The following is a 19,171-nucleotide window of genomic DNA, read 5'->3' on the forward strand; positions in this document are numbered from 1 at the left end:
GCTCAGAGCCTTTAAGTGCAGCCTTTAAGTGCCTTGGTCAAGGTCTCCCAGCTGCTTAGCAGTGGAGCTGGGTTAAGCATCCAGGTAGTGTGGTCCCAAATTTTTCCACTGCCCTTCTGGAGCTCAGTTCCAGGAAGGCTAATGAAATCCAGCCAGGATATAGTGGAAGAAAAACTCAGAGCATGTTGCTACATTCAGAGTGATAGTACTATGTTTGAATTAGATTATATTAGGAAACTGGCAATACTAGGTGTCCCTAGGTATGATCAAGCCTGGGTGACAGATTCAGGCAAATTAAATTTATTAGTGATGGCCTCATAAGCCCAAAGTGTTAATGCACTCAAAAGAATAGAATCAACTGCTGGTGCTTGGATTCCAACTCATGGCAACCCCACGTGTGTCCGAGTAGAACTGTGCTCCACAGAGTTTTCAATGGCTGATTTTTCAGAAGTAGATGACCAGGCCGTTCTTCCAAGGCACCTCTGATATTTAATCTTTTTAGGGTGGTGCAAATGGTTAAACACTTGAATACTGGCCAAAAGGTTAGAGATTCCAACCTGCCCAGAGGCACCTCATGAGGTGAGCCTGGAGATCTGCTTCTGAAGGATCACAGTCTTGAAAACCCTATGGAGCAGTTCTACTCTGCACACACACCCATTGTCATCGAGTCAATTCTGACTCATAGCTACCCTATAGGACGGAGAAGAACTGCCCCACAGGGTTTCCAGGGAGCAGCTGGTGGATTCAAACTGCCGACATTTTGGTTAGCAACCAAGCTTTTAACCACTGTGCCACCAGGACTCCACTTTGCACACATGGAGTCACCAAAAGTCAGAATTGACTCAACAGCAACTAACAACAATAAGGTTAAATATCACAGAAAGAAATTTTAAGTAAAAAAAAAAAAGAAGCAGAGCATTATCCAAATGTTATGCTACTCAAGTGATCATTTTCAAGGGTCTAGAAGGATTTCCAAATGAAAATGTTGGTCCTATCACTCAGTCCTGTAGGGTCGCTATGAGTCAGAATCGACTCGATGGCCCTGGGTTTGGGTATCAAGAAGTAAATTGCTTGCTTTGTAGTGAGGACATTAAATGCTGCCCTGGGCCTCTATGTTATCATTTACTATCCTAGATGGGGCCATTTAGTTCTCATGACTGATGGGCTGCTGACTGTTTCTACTCATTGTGTTCCATCTGGCTCGCTCAGCTCCACTCAAACCCCACTGGCCTCAGGCTATTATTGGGCCAACTTGGAGCTTCCCCTGGGAGCTGCTCCACTTGCCCATGGTTGAGGATATGGGCTCTAGGTCAATTCGGAGCTGCCTTCCGTTTTGAGGAGATCAAATAGAGCTCTAATACCCCTTCCTTTGGTCTTTCTCTCTTCTGCTCGCTCTCCAGGTTCTGCTGAGGGCACAGAGAAACTGTGATATGGAAAACTAAACTGACATTATTGAAAGCTGATTGTGTGCCAGGCACCCATGAAATCTAGGCTCTTCCAGAAGAGATTGGGAGTAGACTGGACAACTTGAGAGAATATCATCTAATTTTGTGCTTCCCATCCTCTTTGCTGTCATAGTACACAGAGAACATGGCCATATTTGAACCACACACTGGGATAGAAGGTAAAGAGGTCTGGCCGCTCACTGTCAGAGGCAACAGGTTAGGAAGGTCTGGAAGCTCCAGACCTTGCCCTGAGGACTGAGGAGACCAGGGTCTGGGTACACCATTGTGAAACTCTGGTCTTATAAATAGAACGGTCTGGTCAAAAGTCAGAGGAGTCCAATCATATCATTGCTGATATGAATATTTCTCCTTTACTGCTGGGAAGCTCAGGAACCAAGAGAACTATTTGGTGTCTGGAGGAACCTCCTAAAACCCTCCCTCTATGGTTATATGGTAAACCAAATAAACTATTTGGTTTACCATACCAAAAACCCAAAGCCGCTGCCATCTAGTCAATTCTGACTCATAGCAACCGTATAGGACAGGGGTGTAATCTTTATGGGAGGAGCCCTGGTGGTGCAGTGGTTAAGTACTCAGCTGCTAACCAAAAGGTTGGTGGTTCAAACCAACCAGCCGCTCATGGAGAAAAGATGTGGAGGTCTGCTTCTGTAAAGACTACAGCCTTGGAAACCCTGTGGGACAGTTCTACTCTGTCCTATAGGGTCACTATGAGTAAGAATCAACTTACGGCAGTGGGTTTGGTTTTTTGTTTTTAATCTTTACGGGAGCAGATTGCCAGGTCTTTTCTTCCACGGAGCAGCTGTTGGGTTCCAACTGCTGACCTTTCAGTTAGCAGCCAAGCACTTAGCCACTGTGCCACCAGAGCGCCTTACCTACTTCAGGCTAATTCCCCAGCAATACTGAACTCCTGATGGTGAACAGAGATTGTTTTGAATCAGGGCTTCGTAAACTGGTTTCAAATGGTTCAATAATTGCCGTCCTAAACAAGAGCTGTGTACACGTTGCATAGTAACCAAAACTGTTGCCCTTGGACTTTGACCTTTTTTTTTTTTTTTCTACAGAGGGAAAAAACCTTGGTGCCCCACTTAAAAATGGCGGCCGACCACACAACTTTGAATGTGTGTCGCTCTCCACAGTCCTGCCAATAATCCATTCTCCCACATCAAGCGTCCTGAAACTTTCGGGATTCATGCGGGAGGACTGTGGAGATGACACACTTTCACAGCAGCGCCGTTGGCCACCATCTTTGAGTAGGGCACCAGTGTTTGTTTCCTATAGGGGTCAAAATCCCATAGCCAATTTCGTTGCCATGCTACTTGTACACTGCCCTCTACGTCAGCAATTACTGAACCGTTAGGAACCAAGTTCCAAGCCCTGTTTCGAACACACATGGTCAATTCAGTTTTTCTTAAATAGCCAGAATGTCAGCAGTGCACTAGAGAAAGTATAATGAACAGAATTTGACTCTGGTTCAACACCATTAAACCAAAAAAACCAAACCTATTGCTGGTCAATTCCAACTGATAGCAACCCTACAGGACAGAGTAGAATTGCCCCATAGGGTTTCCAAGCCTGTAAATTTTTACAGAAGCAGACTGCTCCATCTTTCTCTCATGGAGTTGGCTGATGGGTTCAAACCACTGACCTTTCAGTTAGCAGCTGAGCGCTTACCCACTTGTGCCACCATGACTCCTCCTCAACATCATTACTGGGCATTTTGTACTTAATCTCTTTCTTCCATGAAGGGTTTTAAAACAAGCTGCTTTATTTTGAAATATGACACCACCCCAAAAGCCTCAAGATATATCTTCTATTTTATTTTTGATAGCCCTCACCTCAGCATATCCAAAACCTAATGTAAAATGTCAATCTAGCTCTTTCCCTGCATGGCCCAGGAAGGCATTGCTGCTGGTGGTGTAGTGGACATTAATACTGCATTACAAGAGGTGCTGAAGACCGCCCTCGTCCACGATGGCCTAGCACGTGGAATTCGCAAAGCTGCCAAAGGCTTAGACAAGCGCTAAGCCCATCTTTGTGTGCTTGCATCCAACTGTGATGAGCTGTATGCCAAGTGAGTAGAGGTCCTTTGTGCTGAACACCAAATCAACCTGATTACGGTTAATGACAACAAGAAATGGGGGAAGTGAGTAGGCCTCTGCAAAACTGACAGACAGGGAAAATCCCATAAAGTGGTTGGTTGCAGCTGTGTGCTTGTTAAGCTGAGGGGAACTTTGCTAGAGAAAAATTCTGGTACCAGGCTTATTGGCATCACAACACTCAAGTGGTTTCCAGCTTTAGCCACTTGGAACATTGAAAAAAAAAAAAAAAGCTGTCAAGGCAACTTCAACTCATGGTGACCCTACGTGTGTCAGAGTAGAGTAGAACTGTGCTCTACAGGGTTTTCAATAGTTGATTTTTCAGAAGTAGATTGCCAGGCCTTTCTTTGGAGGTGCCCTGGGTGGACTCCAACCTCCAATCTTTTGGTTAGCAGGCGAATAGAGACCAATTGTTGTACCTTGAATAGCCACTTGTAAGCTTTTAAGACCCCAGGCACTACACAAGGAACTAGGAGGTAGAACAGAAGCACTAAACACATTATTAGGCCAATTAGCTGGAATATCCCATGAAACCAGGACCCTAAACTTCCAACCAAGGAACCAAATCCATGAGATGTTTGTATATAAGCAGCCTCAGCAGCTACTCTTTTTTTGGTCTCTGCTGTAAATATATCTATCACAAAACTTTCCAATTCAACTTTTACAGGTGTACAACTTATTGACAGCAATTACATTAATCGGCTGTGCAATCTTACCCTTAATCAACGTGATTTTTCTATCGCTGTAAATGGAAACTCACTACTCTGTAATCAGTAACCCCCCCTCCTTGCCACCCCTGGTAACCGTGAACAAACCTTGGTCTCCATTAAAAAAATTGTCAGTCTATAAATTGCCTTCCAAGTGGGCACATTTTTCATAATTTATTGGATTTTCAATTAAATTTATGATATAACTAGATATCGCAGACATGTGATAGCCCTGATCGAGGCCCATAAAACCAATACAAAGAATAACCTAACACAAGAAAGAACTGAACTAAACTTGCTTTTATCTGTTTATCAAATTTAATTCAATAAGTAGTTTTGATATGACCCAACAATCCTACCCTTAGGTTTATATACCAAAAGCAGATTGTACACAGGTCCACCAAAAAGCATATACAAGATGTTCATAGCAGCTTTACTCATAATAGCCCCAAACTAGTACAACCCAAATATCCAACAAAGAGAATGGATAAATAAATTGTGCTATATCCAAAAAATGGAATACTACTTTTATGGATTGAATTGTATCCCCCGAAAATATGTGTGTCAATTTGGGTAGTCCATGATTCCCAGTATTGTGTGATTGTACACCATTTTGTCACCTAATGTGATCTTCCTATGCATTGTAAATCCTACCTCTATGATATTAATGAGGTAGGATTAGCAGCAGTTATGCTAATGACTCAGGACTCAATTTACAAGATTAGGTCGTGTCTTAAACCAATCTCTTTGGAGATATAAAAAAGAGACTCAAGCAGAGAAACAGGGGGACCTCATACCACCAAGAAACAAGAGCCAGGAGAATAGCATGTCCTTTGGACCCAGGGTCCCTGCACTGAGAAGCTTCTAGTCCAGGAAAGGATGACAACGACGGTCCTTATCAGAGCTGACAGAGAGACAGCCTTCCCCTGGAGCCAATGCCCTGAATTTTGACTTCTAGCCTATATTACTGGGAGAGAATGAACTTGTTTGTTGAAAGCATTTGCTTGTGGGTTTTCTGTTACAGCAGCACTAGATAACTAAGACAACTACTCAGCACTGAAGGCAACAAACTACTGATAACTCACAATAACGTGGATGACTCTCACAGGCATTGTTAAGCCAAAGAAGCCTGTCTTAGTTACCTAGAGCTGCAGTAACAAAAAAATACCACAAGTATTTTAAAGAACAGGAATCTATTTTGTCAAAAATTTGGAGGCTGTGTATTCAGGGTGTAAGCAGGGTTAGGTTCTCTCTATCTCTCTCTCTGTCTCTCTTGCAGCTCTGGGGGAAGATCCTTGTCTCTTCCAGCTTCTGTACCCTAGGCATTTCTTCTCATTCCTTGACTGCTTGTAGATGCTTAACATGGTGTCTGTCTTGCCCTCTGTGTGTGACTGTGTGCCTATTCTGCTCTTTTTTAAAGACACCTCTCAGAAGGGATTAAGTTTAGGGCCCACCCTACTATGGTATAGCCTCATTAACATTAAAAAGAAAAACACTATTTCCAAACAGAGTCCCATTCACAGGTACAGGTGTTAGGACTTCCAACATATACTTTTGGGGGATACAATTCAATCCGCAACAAAGCCAGAGCACATATTTTATGGTTTCATTTATATGAAGTTAAAGAACAGATGTTTGGAATGGTTCTTTCCATTGGAAGCAAGGATTGACTAGAAAGGACACAGGAACTTTCTAGGATTTCCAGACATGGACGTAGACATGTCTTAGTCCAGGTGGTGGTTACAAAATTGTACACATATTTAAACACTGATTGTGCAGCACACCTAAGATGGTGTATTTCATGTACTTTATGTATATTATATCTCAATAAAAAAGTAAAAATAAAAATATATTTGATGTACATTTAGCCCCTAGGAATATTCCCCCAGTGATATAACTTTCCCTTGTGTGAAGAAGAGAAAGAAGAATTAAAAAGTTGAGTTAGACATGGCCAGTACTTTCTTAGAAAGAAGCAAAGCCTTGAACATCACATTGGGATCAGCTGGAAACATCACTGAGTGAAACCAATAGACACCTCATCTGCTGACGTCATCCATCCTAAAGTCTCAACATGGGGCTTGTTCTACCCTATCTGCTTTCTACCTCCCATTTTCCTGATTTGAGGCTCTTCCTCTGGTCCAGACCATGCACATTCCCTCTGTTGCTTCCTGCCAGCTGTGGCTGCTTCACCTAAGGATCCTAACTTTATCTTTAATAGGGTATCTGGACCTTATTCCCAGAAGATATTTGGCATTCTGGACCCCAGACATACTCCAACAACAGTCCACCTACACACTATGAGTTACATTATAAATAATATAAATAATTGAGACTGTGTGGTATTGGCAGAGGAATAGACATGTGGATCGATGGAACAGAATAGGGAACCTGGAAACAGACTCAAACAAATAATCTCAACTTTTTTTACAATCTTTATTTTATTGTGATTATATATATAACAAAACATTTGCCATTTTAGTCACCTTTAATGTATAATTCAGTGATATTACTTGCATTCACCACGTTGTACAACCAACACCACTATCCATTTCCAAATGTTTTTCATCACCCTAAAGAGAAACTCCTTGGAAGAATTACAACCAGAGTGCTCCTTGGAAGCAAGGAAGGCGAGACTACATCTTATCAGGAGGGATCATTCCCTGGAGAAGGACGTTATGTTTGGTAAACTAGAAGGTCAGCGAAAAAGAGGTCTGGAATTTCTGTGTCATATGGTAGTTTTGGAAACCCTGGTGGTGCAGTGGTTAAGAACTACAGCTGCTAACCAAAAAGTTGGCAGTTCAGATCTACCAGGCGTTCCTTGGAAACTCTACGGGACACTTCCACTCTGACCTATAGGGTCACTATGGGTCAGAATTGACTTGATGGCAATGAGTTTGGGGGGTGTGTGTGTGTGTGTGTTTTTAATGGTAGCTCTATGTTTAACTTTCTGAGGAACTGCCAAATTGTTTTCCACAGTGGCTACACCATTTCGCCTTCTCACCATCAGTGCATAAGGGTTCCAATTTCTCTGTGTCTTCCCCAACACTTCTGTTTTTTTTCTTCCTGTTTTTCTTATAATAGCCATTGGTCGTGAAATGATATTCTCATTGTGGTTTTGATTTGCATTTTCCTAATGACTAATGACGGTGAGTATTTTTTATGGGCTTATTGGCCATTTTTATATCTTTTTTGGAAAAATGTCTATTCAAGTCCTTTGCCTTTTTTAAATTGAGTTTGTATTTTTGTTGTCAAGTCAACTGACTTTTTGGTTGTTGATTTTTGTTTTCATTTGTGACTTAGGAGACCCCATGTGCTTTAGAGTAGGACCACTTCACAGGGTTTTCTTGGCTTTAATCTTTACAGAAGCAGTTTCTTCCACAGTGCCACTAAGTGGATTCAAACCACCAACCTTTTGGTTACCAGTCAAGCACAAACTGTTTGTGTCACCCAGGCACCTTGAGTCGATCGATTTTTTGACAAAGGTGCAAAAGCAATTCATCAGAGGAGTCATAGTTATTTTCAACAAATGGCACTGGAGCCATTAGGCATCCACAGACAAAAAAAAAAAAAATAGACCCCACTCTTAGACCTTTTACAAAAAATTAACTCAAAATGAACTACAGACTTAAATGTAACGCTAAACCTTTTAGGAGAAAATCTTTGGGATCTAGAGAGATGCAAAGACTTGACACCAAAAGGACAATTGATCCAGAAAAGAAAACAATAAATTGAACTCCACCAAAATTAAAAACTGTGCTCTGCAAAAGACCTTGCAAAAAGGATTAAAAAGCAAGCTACGAACTGAAGATAATATTTGCAAACCACATAGCCAATAGAGGACTAGTGTCTAGAACATAGGAAGAACTCTCAAAACTCAACAGCTTTTTAAAAAATTCCATTAAAAAACAGGCCCTGAAGAATGTTTTGTTGTGTGTATTTCCACCACAATAAATAAAAAATGAACAAACGACATGAAGAGACATTTCGCAGAAGAGGATATACAGATGACAAATAAGCACATGAAAAGATGTTCAACATCATGAGCCACCGGGGAAATCCAAATTAAAGCACAATTTGATATGACTACAGACCTATCGGGATGGTTAAAATAAAAAATAGTGACAGCACCAAATGCTAGCAATGAAGCCGAGAAATTATATCTTTCACACATTCCTGGTGGGATGGTAAAATGGTACAGCCACTTTGGAAAATATTTTGGCAGTTTTTAAAAAAAATAATCATGCCACAACCATAAAAACAAAAAAACCCACTGCCATCGAGTCAATTCCCACTCACAGTGACCCTAAAGGACAGAGTAGAACTGCTCCATAGGGTTTCTAAGGCTGTAAATGTTTACAGAATCAGACTGCCACATCTTTCTCCCATAGAGAAACTGGTGGGTTCGAACCACCAACCTTTTGGTTACCAGTAGAATGCTTTAACAACTGCACCACTACCATACAACTCAGCAATTACACCTGTGGGCATTTATCTCAGAGAAATGAAAACTTATGTTCATACAAAAACCTGTGAATGAGTTTTTAGAGCAGCTTTATTTGTAATAGCCCAAAACTGGACACAACCTAGATCGGTGAATTGTTAAACAAACTGGGGCATGTTCATACCATAGAATACTTCTCAGCAATGAAAAGGAATGAACTGTTGATACACATGACAGACTGGATAAGTCTATTGAGAATTATGCTGAGTGAAAAAAAAAAGCCAATTCCACATATGATTCCATATATATACATAATTGATATGACAAAATTATAAAAATCAAAACAGATTAGTGGTTGCTGGGGCCAGGGATTAAGAAGAGGTAGGTCCCAGCGGGAGCCTGAGGACTGGAGGCTCCATCCATGCCACCTAGTCACCCATGAAAGGACAGTGGTGCCTACCAGTTCTTACAGGTATAAGCACTGGGTGCCTAAGGTACAGCTGCAGAGCCTACCCACCAGAGCACTCTAAAGAACAGAGACACTCCTTCCTCACTGACACTTGGGGGAAGGCTGTCAGCTCCCTGCCTTCCTCAGAGTGTGACCCTCTGCTGCTACCAGAAACCAGTGCATACACCCTTCACCACTACTCCTCTAAGATAGTAGGTGAGAGCCTATACCACACACTAGGTGATCGACAATCAGGACACCTGAGCTGAATCTGTACAAGAACAGTGAATGGACTCCTAGGCTCATATACCTGGTAATAATAGCTCTAGCCATCTGGTAACAGGACATTAGTACTTCAAAGGCTCCAATAACCAAGTTAGCTCACTCTAGTGGCCTATTTGGCCGTATTGAAACAAAACAAAGCAAGAAACTAGGACCTATGAGCAAACGTAAAAATAAATTAATACAATAACTTATGGATGGCTCAGAGACAACAATCAATATCAAATCACATAAAGAAGCAGACCATGATTGCGTCAACCAACTCGCAAAACAGAGAATCAAGGACTCTTCCGGATGAAGAGGTATTCCTGGAATTACCAGAGAGAGAATACAAAAGATTAATATACAGAACTCTTCAAGACATCAGGAACAAGATCAGGAAACAAACAGAAAAAGCCAAGGAACACACAGATAAAGCAGTTAAAGAAATTAAAAAGATTATTCAAAAACATAATGAAATATTTAATAAGCTGCAAGAATCCATATGAAGACAGCATTCAGAAATTCAGAATATTAACAATAAAATTATGGAATTTGACAACTTGATAGGAAGCCAGAGGAGCAGAATTGAGGAACTGGAATGCAGAATTTGTGAGATTGAAGATAAATCACTTGGCACCAATATATTTGAAGAAACATCAGATAAACGAATTTAAAAAAAAAAAATGAAGAAACCCTAAGAATCATGTGGGACTCTATCAAAAAGAATAACTTGCAAGTGATTGGAATACCAGAACAGGGAGGGATAACAGAAAATACAGAGAGAATTGTTGAAGATTTGTTGGCAGAAAACTTCCCTGATATCATGAAAGATGAAAGGGTATCTACTCAAGATGCTCATCAAACCCCATACAAGGTAGATCCCAGAAGAAAGCCACAAAGACATATTATCATCAAATGTGCCAAAACCAAAGATAAAGAGAAAATTTTAAGAGCAGCCAGGGATGAGCAAAAAGTCACCTACAAAAGAGAATCGATAAGAATGATTTCGGACTACTCAGCAGAAAACATGCAGGCAAGAAGGCAATGGGATGACATATATAAAGCATTGAAGGAGAAGAATTGCCAGTGAAGAACCATATATCCAGCAAAACTGTCTCTCAAATATGAAGGTGAAATTAAGACATTTACAGATAAACAGAAGCTTAGGGAGCTTGAAAAACCAACCAAAACTACAAGAAATACTAAAGGGGATTCTCTGGATAGAAAATCAAAAATATCAGATATCAACCCAACACTAGAACACAGAACAGAGCAACCAGATATCAACTCAGATAGGGAAATCATAAAAATAAATTAATATTAAAAAAAAACCACTCAAAACAGAGAATCAGTGATGTCATTATGTAAAAGATGACAATAATCAATTAAGAGGGAATAAATAAAGTAGGCATAGACCTTCCATATGGAGAGGAAATCAAGGCGATATAGGGAGATACAAGTTACATATAAACTTAGAAAAATAGGGGTAAATATCAAGGTAACCGCAAAGAAGACTAACAATCCTAAACTTCAAAATAAAAAAACAAGATAAAGACTCAGCAAAAACAAATTCAACCACAATGAAAAAAAGAAACACACAATTTACAGAGAAAAACTTCTCAGCACAAAAAAGTAAGTAGAAAAATGAAACTGTCAACAACACACAAAAAAGACATCAAAATGACAGCACTAAACTCATACCTATCTATAATCGCGTCAAATGTAAATGGACTAAACACACCAATGAAGAGACAGAGAGTTGCAGAATGGATAAAAAAACGCAATCCAACTATATGCTGCCTACAAGGATGCATTTTAGACTTAAAAACACAAACAAACTAAAATTCAAAGGATGGGAAAAAAATATATCAAGCAAACGACAATCAAAATAGCAGGAGTGGCTATGCTAATTTCTGACAAAACAGACTTCGAACTTAAATCTACCACAAAGGATAAGGAAGAACACTATAAAATGATTAAAGGGAGAATATACCAGGAGGATATTAACATACTAAATATTTATGCACCCAAGGACAGGGCTTCAAGATACATAAAACAAACTCTACTAGCATTGAAAAGTGAGATAGACAGCTCCACAATAATAGTAGGAGACTTCAACACACCACTTTCAGTGAAGGACAGAGCATCCAGAGAGAAGCTCAATAAAGACATGGAAGAACTAAATGCCACAATTAACCAATTGACCTCATAGACATATACGGAACACTCCACCCAACAGCATCCAAGTATACTTTCTTTTCCAATGCACATGGAACATATTCTCTAGAATAGACCACATATTAGGCCATAAAGCAAGCCTTAACAAAATCCAAAACATTGAAATATTACAAAGGATCTTCTCTGATCATAAGGCCATAAAAGTAGAAGTCAGTAACAAAAAAAGCAGGGAAAAGAAATCAAACACTTGGAAACTGAACAATGCTCTGCTCATAAATGACTGGGTTATAGAAGACATCAAAGATGGAATAAAGAAATTCATAGAATCCAACGAGAATGAAAACACTTCCTATCAGAACCTTTGGGACACAGCAAAAGCAGAGCTCAGAGGTCAATTTATATCAATAAATGCACACATACAAAAAGAAGAAAGGGCCAAAATCAAAAAATTATCCCTACAACTCGAACAAATAGAAAGAGAGCAACAAAAGAAACCTTCAGGCACCAGAAGAAAGCAAATAATAAAAATTAGAGCTGAGTTAAATGAAATAGAGAACAGAAAAACAATTGAAAGAGTTAACAAGAAGAAACAAGAGCCAAGAGAATAGTGTGTCCTTTGGACCCAGGGTCCCTGCCTTGAGAAGCTCCTCGACCAGGAAAGAATAATGACAGGACCTTCCTCCAATGCTGACAGAGAGAGAAAGCCTTCCCCTGGAGCTGGCACCCTGAATTCAGACTTCTAGCCTCCTGGACTGTGAGAGAATAAATCTCTCTTTGTTAAAGCCAAAAAAAAAAAAAAGAGTTAACAAGATCAAAAACTTGTTCTTTAAAAAGATTAACAAAATCAACAAATCATTGGCTAGGCTGACAAAAGAAAAACAGGAGATGAAGCAAATAACCCAAATAAAAAATGAGATGGGCAATATTACAACAGACTCAACTGAAATTAAAAGAATCATAACAGAGTACTATGAACAGTTGTACTCTAACAAATTTAAAAACTTAGAGGAAAGGGACACATTTCTAGAAACACACTACCTACCTAAACTAACACAGAGACAGAACAACTGAATAAACCTATAACCAAAGAAGAGATTGAAAAAGTAATCAAAAAACTTCCAACGAAGAAAAGCCCTGGCCTTGACGTCTTCACTGGAGAATTCTACCAAACTTTCAGAGAAGAATTGACACCACTACTACTAAAGGTATTTCAGAGCATAGAAAAGGATGGAATACTCCCAAACTCATTCTATGAAGCCAACATAACCCTGATACCAAAACAAGGAAAAGACTCCACAAAAAAGGAAAATTACAGGCCAGTATCCCTCATGAACTTAGATGCAAAAATCCTCAACAAAATTCTAGCCGATAGAATTCAACAACATATCCAAAAAAAAAAAAAAAAATTCACCATGACCAAGTGGGATTAATACCAGGTATGCAGGGATGGTTCAACATTAGAAAAATAATCAATGTAATCCATCATATAAATAAAACAAAAAACAAGAACTACATGATCTTATCAATTGATGCAGAAAAGGCATTTGACAAAGTCCAACACCCATTCGTGACTAAAAACTCTCAGCAAAATAGGAATAGAAAGAAAATGCCTAAACTTTATAAAGAGCATTTATACAAAGCCAACAGCCAACATCATCTTAAATGGAGAGAGATCGAAACCATTCCCACTGAGAACAGGAACCAGACAAGGATGCCGTTTATCACCCCTCTTATTCAACATTGTGCTGGAGGTCCTAGCCAGAGCTATAAGGCTGGTTAAAGAAATAAAATGTATCCAAATTGGCAAGGAGGAAGTGAAAGTATCTCTGTTTGCAGATGGCATGATCTTATACACAGAAAAACCTCGGGAATCCTTAAGAAAACTACTGAAACTAATGGAAGAGTTCAGCAGAGCTTCAGGATACAAGATAAGCATATATAAATCAGTTGGAATCCTCTACATCAACAAAGAGAGCGACGAAGTGGAAATCACCAAATCAATACCATTTACAATAGCCCCTAAGAAGATACAGTACTTAGGAATAAATCTAACCAGAGATGTAAAAGACCTATACAAAGGAAACTACAAGACACTACTGCAAGAAACCAAAAGAGACCTTCATAAGTGGAAAAACATGCCTTGCTCATGGACAGGAAGACTCAACGTTGTGAAAATGTCTGTTCTGCCCAAAGCGATCTATAGATACAATGCAATCCCAATCCAAATACCAGTGACATTTTTTAATGAGGTGGACAAAGAAATCACCAACTTCATACGGAAGGGAAAGGGGCCCCAGCTAAGTAAAGCATTACTGAAAAAGAAGAACAAAGTGGGAGGCCTCACACTACCTGATTTTGGAACACATTATACCGCCACGGTAGTCAAAACAGCCTGGTACTGGTACAATAACAGACACATAGACCAACGGAACAGAATCGAGAACCCAGAAAGAAATCCATCCACATATGAACAACTGATATTTGACAAAGGCCCAAAGCCTGTTATATGAAGAAAAGACAGTCTCTTTAACAAATGGTGCCGGCATAACTGGATATCCATCTGCAAAAAAATGAAACAAGGCCCATACCTCACACCATGCACAAAACCAACTCAAAATGGATCAAAGACCTAAATAGAAAATCTAAAACGATAAAGTTCATGGAAGAAAAAATAGAAACAACGCTAGGAGCCCTAATATGTGGCATAAACAGTATACAAAACATTACTAGAACTGAAAACAGAAAAAGAGAAATTAGATAACTGGGAGCTCCTAAAAGTTAAACACTTATGCTCATCCAAGGACTTCACCAAAAGAGTAAAAAGATTACCTACAGACTGGGAAAAAGTTTTTAGCTATGACATCTCCAATCAGTGGCTGACCTCTAAAATCTACATGTTACTGCAAAAACTCAACAACAAAAAGACAAATAACCCAATTAAAAGGTGGGCAAAGGGTATGAATAGGCACTTCACTAAGGAAGACATTCAGGTAGCTAACAGATACATGAGGAAATGCTCACGTTCATTAGCCATTAAAAACCCATTAGCCATTAGAGAAATGCAAATCAAAGCTACAATGAGATTCCATCTCACTCCAACAAGGCTGGCATTAATCCAAAAAACACAGAATAATAAATGTTGGAGAGGTTGTGGAGAGGCTGGAATACTTATACACTGCTGGTGGGAATGTAAAATGTACACCCACTTTGGAAATCAATTTGGCACTTCCTCAAAAAGCTAGAAATAGAACTACCATATGATCCAGCAATCCCACTCCTTGGAATATATCCTAGAGAAATAAGAGCCTTTACATGAACAGATATATTCACACCCATGTTCACTGCAGCACTGTTTACAATAGCCAAAAGATGGAAGCAGCCAAGGTGCCCATCAACAGATGAATAGATAAATAAATGATGGTATATTCACACAATGGAATACTATGCATCGATAAATCTGTGAATCTGTGAAACATTTCATAACATGGAGGAACCTGAAAGGCATTATGCTGACTGTGATTAGTCAGTTGCAAAAGGACAAATTTTGTAGGAGACCACTATTATAAGAACTCAAGAAATAGTTTAAACAGAGAAGAAAATATTCTTTGGTGGTTACAAGAGGGAGGGAGAGGGGAATTCACTAATTAGATAGTAGACAAGAACTAATTTAGGTGAAGCAATGGACCACACACAATACAGGAGAGGTGAGCACAACTGGACTATACCAAAAGCAAAGAAGTTTCCTGAATAAACCGAATGCTTCAAAGGCCAGAGTAGCAGAGACAGGGGTTTGGGGACCATGGTTTCAGGGGACATCTAGGTCAATTGGCATAATAAAATCTATTAGGAAAACAGTCTGCATCCCACTTTGGAGAGTGGCATCTGGGGTCTTAAATGCTAGTAAGCGGCCATCTAAGATGCAACAATTGGTCTCGACCCACCTGGATCAAAGGAGAATGAAGAACACCAAAGACACAAGGTAAGTATGAGCCCAAGAGTCAGGATGGGCCACGTAAATTAAAGACTACATCAGCCTGAGACCAGAAGAACTAGACAGTGCCCAGCTACAACCAATGACTTCCATGACAGGGAGCAACAGAGAATCCCTGAAGGAGCAGGACGGCAGTGGGATGCAGACCCCAAATTCTAGTAAGAAGACCAGACTTAATGATCTGACTGAGACCAAAGGGACCCCAGAGATCATAGTCCCCAGACCTTCTGTTAGCCCAAGACAGGAACCATTCTCAAAGCCAACTCTTCAGATACGGATTGGACTGGACTATAAGACAGAAATTGGGTGGTTTTGGTTTATAAGACAGAAAATAATACTGGTGAAGAGTGGGCTTCTTGGATCAAGTAGACGCATGAGACTATCTGGGAGGCACCTGTCTAGAGGGGAGATGTGAAGTCTGAGGGGAAGAGAAGCTGGCTGAATGGACATGGAAACACAGGGTGGAGAGAAGGAATGTGCTGTCTCATAAGGGGGAGAGCAACTAGGAGTATATAGCAAGGTATATATAAGGTTTTGTATAAAAGACTGCCTTGATTTGCAAACTTTCACTTAGAGCACAATAAAGATTTTAAAAAATAAAAAAGAAGGGGTGGGTCAGGAAGGAGGGAAGTGGGTGTGGTTATAAAAGGGCAAATAAGGGATCCTCAAGGTGATGGGTATGTTCTCTATCTCAACTGTATCAATGTCGATGTCCTATTAGTGATATTGAACTATAGTTTTGCAAGACATCAACCTGGGGGGAAACTGGGTGAAGGCTACATAGAATTCCTCTATATTGTTTCTTGCAAATGCATGTGAATCTATATTTCCAAAATAAAAAGTTTACTTAAAAGAAAATATGAGAGAAAAGGTCCTATGAATTGTACCAGGAGAAAACCTTCAAAATAGACTCTGATCCAACATACTATTAGTGACCCAGGTGCAATTTGTGAACACAATGAGTCTTTCTTAGAGCTGTGTGTGTAAGAATCCAGTGTGGAATGCAGGGGACTAAAACAACATCAGCAAAAGGAATTTGTTTTGCTAACATAAACTTTCTGCTGAGCAGGTTGCAGCCCTAGCTGATGATCAAAAGTCCATCCTCGCAGCCGTGTGTTGGCTTCTCCTGGTAAACGTGCAATGAAGGAAAAGCTGACAAGGGTCTTGCTTTCTGGAGTCCCATGCTCCTGATTCCCAGAGAGGAGGACAGCGGCCTGGACACATCTCAAGACCTGAAAACATTCACTTCAGGCAAATACCAGGTCCATCTTTACTTCTTTAAACCATGGCAGGAGCTTGTCTTTTCACTTGTGCCGTTTCATGGTATCCTCAGCAGACAAGTGCAGCAGACATATGCACACTTGCAGTGTAGCTCCATCCCTTTAGGCGCAGAGCACAGGGGAGGAAGTGCTGCCCAACCAGGGTGGGGCGTCAGGAGGACATAGACCCCAGAAAGGGCACAGGGAGTGACTCACCAGGAATAGCATACAGACTCAACTTCTGGGATAGTGGCCCCAATGGCTAAGAGCATGCTCGTTTCTTGCCCTGCAGGTTAAGGTCCCAGCAGGTACAGGGCTGTGGGGAGCGAGGTTCCAAGATAAATAGAGGGATTCTATTATCAGCACCTGCCATCTGACCTCTGACCTATGGCTTCAGTCCAGGAGAACCGAAACTAGGAAAAGAGAGAGAGAGAGAGCAAACCTCTTAAAGATAGAGTACCCCTTAAAATTTTCACCAAGGTTTTTCTTTTCCCCCCAGTTTCTGTGAAGTCAGCTCCAACTCACAGCGACCCCATGTGTCAGAGCAGCAATGTGCTCCTCAGGGTTTTCAATGGCTGTGACCTTTTGAGGTAGATCACCAGGTCTTTCTTCCTAGTTTTGCCTTAGTCTAGAAGCTCCGCTGAAACCTGTTCAGCATCGTAGCAACAAGTAAGCCTCCACTGACAGATGCATGGCAGCTGCCCGTGAGGTGCATTGGCCAGGAACCAAACTTGGGCCTCCAGGATGGGAGGCAACGATTCTACCACTGAACCACAAATGCCTCCACTCAATGCTAGCTGTTATTATTATAAGCTATTCTCTGACACTTCTTGCTGCCACTTGAAATGTAGTGGATGACACAGCAGAGATAGTCTTGCAAGGTAAAAAAAAAAAAAAAAAACCCTGGAGAACTATTCCTATTTCAGGTAGTGAATTAGAGACACAGCAATGTGTTTTTGTTGCATTGGCAAGGATCGTAGGCCATGGACTTGTGTTATGACCACTTCAGAGTGAGAGCCCTGAATCCTTTCACTAAGTAAACCTGCCTCCCTTTTCCCGCCAAGCTGGCCAAGGATGCATGCTCCATGAGACTCTGAACTATAAAATGAGAATACGCAGAGGTTTGTCCCTGCCGTTTTGAGTGTCAACACTCCATATTCCTGTGTTTTGATAAGTGGATAAATGCTACGTTTCAACAATGGTAACACTATCCATGTCCTCCACAGCAGCTATATTGCTGGCTACACTTGGGAAATCTGAAAGGCTGTGGAGAATGTTAACAGGGTTCAAATGCAGGCCTTTGGTGGTAGGCTCTTAGTTGGAATGTAGTGCAGCTAGAACCTTCTGAAGCTCACCCAAGTTAAACACAGGATTTGTCACACACACGGCTAGGACATAAAGCTCGTGCATGATGGTATCCCTGGTTTTTCTAAAGGGCAAGGCCCTAGCCTAACCCTCAGATGTAGGGCCCAAGAGCTCTGTGCTGGGGTGGCTGCTCTAGCGGGTTACCCTTTAATGAAGTATCTTTAGAAGCCAGAACACTTTGTTGTGTGCAAGAAACAGTCACCAGCTGTTTTCTGTTTCCACTGAGGGCGGAACAGGAAGAAATAAAATGGATCAAATAGCACAGACGGGCTTTAGCTTTGATATAAGAGAAAATACCCTGATAGTGAGGATGACTGAACAGTCAAGGCAGGCTACATGGGAAGTATGGAATCCCCTTCTCTGAATATCTTTTTTAAAAATCCCAACATAGGCTGCGGAGGAATCAATGATGGACAAGCCACATTCCAAAAATGGGGCACCTATTTGCTAACTCAAGGAGCCCTGGTGGCGAGGTAGTTAAATGCTCTCAGCTAACTGAAAGACCAGCAGTTTGAACCCATCAGTCGATCTTGGGAGAAAGGTGTGGCAATCGCAATCTGCTTCCACAAAGATTAACCAAAAAAAAAAAAAAAACAACATTATCCTCGAGTCGACATTGACTCATAGTGACCCTATAGGACAGGCTAGAACTGGCCCATAGTGTTTCCAAGGCTGTAATCTTTACAGAAGCAGACTGCCACATTTACTCCCGCAGAGCGGCTGGTCGGTCCTAACTGCAGCTGAGCATCTAACCACTGAGCAACCAGGGCTCCTTTCCATGAAGATTACAGCCTTGGAAGCCCTATGGGGCAGTTCTACTCTGGCCTATAGGATCTCTATTTGTCGGAATCAACTCGACAGCAAAGGGTTTTTATTTGCTAAGTCCTGGTTTTCTAAAGGAGCCCTGCAGGCCCAATGGTTGAGAGCTACGGCTGTGTCTTAGTTATCTAGCACTG

General features: G+C 40.8%; 1 long non-coding RNA gene across 6 annotated transcripts in view; it reads right to left on the bottom strand.

Moving 5' to 3' along the window:
* Nucleotides 1-19,171, bottom strand: part of LOC135232547 (uncharacterized) — a 90,857-nt gene that overhangs the window by 30,184 nt on the left and 41,502 nt on the right. For 2 of the 6 annotated variants that reach the window (XR_010323089.1, XR_010323090.1), the window contains one exon: nucleotides 5,511-17,263. The exons of the other annotated variants lie outside the window; for them this stretch is intronic. This is a non-coding gene — a long non-coding RNA (uncharacterized LOC135232547). Of the gene's footprint in view, nucleotides 1-5,510; nucleotides 17,264-19,171 lie in introns of those variants that run through there. 6 annotated transcript variants of the gene reach the window in all.

The sequence above is a fragment of the Loxodonta africana genome, chromosome 1 (genome assembly GCF_030014295.1).
Source record: "Loxodonta africana isolate mLoxAfr1 chromosome 1, mLoxAfr1.hap2, whole genome shotgun sequence".
In the NCBI taxonomy this organism is placed as follows: domain Eukaryota; kingdom Metazoa; phylum Chordata; class Mammalia; order Proboscidea; family Elephantidae; genus Loxodonta; species Loxodonta africana.